The following is a 3,384-nucleotide window of genomic DNA, read 5'->3' as shown; positions in this document are numbered from 1 at the left end:
GTGCAGGCAGGCAGGTATGACCAGCGGGTGGCAGGTACGTTATGACAGCGGGCGGCAGCATCGGTACCTGATTCAGGATGCTCCAGAAGAGCCCAGATTGACCCAACACGCCCAGTCTGGAGGCCCAAAAGACGTGACGCGCATGGGCAGCCAGCAACAGCAGTGTGGGTGGCCCCTGGCCTTCAGAGGGGACCCCTGTTCCATCGACCCATGCACAGACGTTTTGACCAGGCACCCTCTTCCTCATCAGTTCCAACCTGCAGATGCTTGTATCCCAGCAATGAGGTTGGTAATGAGCTTACAAGATACTTATGGAGCAGCCTTACAGGTACCGAGAACCAGACAACAAGTACAGCTCGCCGGCAGAACGAGGCAAACGGCGCATCCTCGGGTCCCCGGCACTTTACCACCATGTTTCTCCGGGTCTGGGGTACTTCGCACCACCCGATGTACTTGGCCCTCAACCAGCCCTTGTCCCTCTTGCGACAGGGATAGTGGCTCTTTCTTTGACGACACTCCTGGCCTTCTCCTGGCGCATTGGCAAGGTTCAAGGAAGCTGACCTGAGATTGATCCCTCTCCCACTTCCCGCATCCCTTCCATACACGGATCTCGTTCCATCACCATCCCCCAATTCCCCCCCCAGTTGGCATTGGCAGGTCAGGCCAACCCAGCAAGAGCGCCGCATGGCACCTGGAGAGAGCCCTATCAACTTCAGCTGATGCGTCAACGCAGCACGCATTTGGCAACATTCAGGCCATTTTAGGTTCCATCCTACTGGGCATGAGTACCTGAGGTCGGCCATGCCATGCGGGCCAGCCTGGCAGGGCATTCCAGTTCAGGCACCAGCCGGGGATCGCTACTGTCGACAGGACCAGCTCGCCTGGCCTCCCTCTTCCTCCTAACCTTAATTGGAGCGGTGTCGTCAACACCACGCCATCTATGCAAGGAGACGATGGCTCACTTCGTCTTTCGCTTCACCATCTCAGGCCCTTCCCTGGTCGATCGCCGTTTCTTTGCCTGGTCTTACAAGGAAGCACCCGCTGGGCAGCTCTCGGTCAGTTGGCTGGCGGCGCTTCCTCTTGTTCCCTACCCCAGGTTTTCTTCTCTCTGCAACCCTACCTACCCATTTATTGGGAGACCGTCCGTTGCCGGTCTGCTATCCGGTCGCTTTTTAATGCCTTCAGCTTATAGAATATGGCCTTCTGCGTGCTTTTTTGCTCCTCGCGCTCCTTTCCCTCTGAGCGATTCCAAATATCATGTTCTACATACTTCAGCTCAGTCACGCATTGCCGCATCTTCCACCAATACAGCGGCCATCTCGTTGAGCCACAAGTCTCAGATGGACCGGCTCTTTTTCTATGGGTCAAGACTCGACCTACTTAGAACCCCCTGTTTGTCGTCAATCTGCTGCGCCGCCGCAGCCGCTGTAGTCGAAACCCCAGCCACGATGGCATTGATCGATGCTACTCCTTGCTCCTAAGGGGTTCTCATTGACACAGCCCAACATTCTTTATTCCCTTTGGAGCCGTTCTCTGGCGCCCCTTCCCAGCTGCGTTCATCGTTGCAGATTGCTGATCTGCAACAGAAGGTTGATGAGCGAGCGTCATGGGCCGGACGCTAATGTCGAGAAACTCGATCACCCCAGCAGTGGTGAGTGTCCTGTACCTGGACAAGGGCCGAGGATCCAACGCAAGCAAGGTGATCTGCTGGAGACCGACAGAGCCGGGGGTGTGTCTCAGGATGCTGCTAAACAAGCCCCCATCCAGCCATTTGGGAGCGCCCACCGACATCCTATCCCATCTTGAACACGCTTGGTTTTTCCCTTTCGGCTTCGCGTTCTAATTTCTCCAGCTCTTCTGGCTCCGTGCTGGTTCGTTTTTATCCGCGCCATTGCTCATCAAAAGTTATCCCCTCAAATTCCCCAGCGTCGTCATCCTGACAGGCTCACAAATGAGTAACATTGCCTAGTTGCGCCGGCCATTAAGCTAGAACTAGCTGTGCTTAGCTGTAACAGCGAACCATGAACCATTAACCACTTAGCCGTATGGCCCAGATTCGTCAGCGGAGACGTCTCTACCTACGCTCCAACACACTCCATCCTACCCACCTCCGAACAGTGCACACATCGACTCATCTGACCCGACTCAGCAGTCGAAAAGGGGGCCGGGGGCGCAAGGCCGTACCTGAGCAGTTCCGTATTCAAGACACTGGATCAATATAGCCGGCAATCTGCGGCAGAGCCTTCATAGCAGGAGGGGGGGTGGGCAGGGCGCCCTCTCTAGGCTGTTGACGACACACGAGTGAAGCGGAGCGGACTCGGACCCAGGCACGAACTTGCCGAACAGGGTATTTTCGCTCTAGCTCCAAGCAAGACACCGATTCCCGCAAGGAAACAAAGGAACGAAGAGGCCCATGGAAAGAAAATTCGGAGCGTGCTGTAGGTAGTCATCGCCCACGGCCCTCTGTACTGGAATCCTCCCACTCCCCCCCTCTTCACCACACCCCTCTCTGTCGCAGTCGTTGTGTTCAGCTTCCTTCGACTCCCTTGAGCTCTCTTCCTCATTCCTTCGACGTGGGTGCCGAAAAGCCCGGAACCCTCCCCGAAGGTTAGATAGTACGGATGAAGCGAAACCACTCCTCGTCCTGCCACATTTACTAAAGCCACCCGGGGTCCCTGTTCATCCTTCCCAGAACAGTGGGCGAGACAATCGCTCATCGCCCCTGGGAAACGTCTTCTTTCTTCTTCTCCCCCTCGAGCATACCGCACATGCGCACTTGGGACCGATACCTGACTCTTCAAGCTCGCAAGCTCGCAAGCTAGTCCCGATTCCGGGGCCTGCCTCTTGGCTACCTTGGATGCATGACAATAAGCCTTCTTTCGATCTGCGTCTAGCACGGGATACATCCGTTGATGGCTGCCCTGCCCTGGTCTCGGTCTTCATCGTCTATTCATCCACCTCCATTACCGTCGGGCATCTCCCACTTGGAGATCTTTCCCGGCTGCAGCTCCATCCCTTGTCTCCTCTGTTCGCCAGGCCACCCCTTCCTTCGCGCATCCACGCCGATCCATGCATGACCCCCCAAAAACATTAGATCTCGACCTCGACTCGCAGCCCAATTGTTTCTACTATCAACATCGCCTTGGGCCTTTCTGAACGCAGATCTCCCAAGACGAACAATTACCCGACCCATCTGGACGACACCGCCCCGTCGCAGCCTCACAACCTCACTCAATTTGACCTTCCCCCGGACCACCACACGTCTGCCGAAGAGGTGGGCAGGTATTCGAGCGCCACAGAGGCACCAGGTCGTCACTAGCCTGACGGCTGCCCTCACTTGAAAGCCCTTGGTGCCATACTTTTGTGCCCTATTCGTCGAGTGGG

This window comes from Verticillium alfalfae, genomic scaffold (genome assembly GCF_000150825.1).
Source record: "Verticillium alfalfae VaMs.102 supercont1.1 genomic scaffold, whole genome shotgun sequence".
In the NCBI taxonomy this organism is placed as follows: Eukaryota; Fungi; Ascomycota; class Sordariomycetes; order Glomerellales; family Plectosphaerellaceae; genus Verticillium; species Verticillium alfalfae.
The sequence above is the reverse complement of the archived record's forward strand: the minus strand, read 5'-3'. Positions refer to the sequence as shown.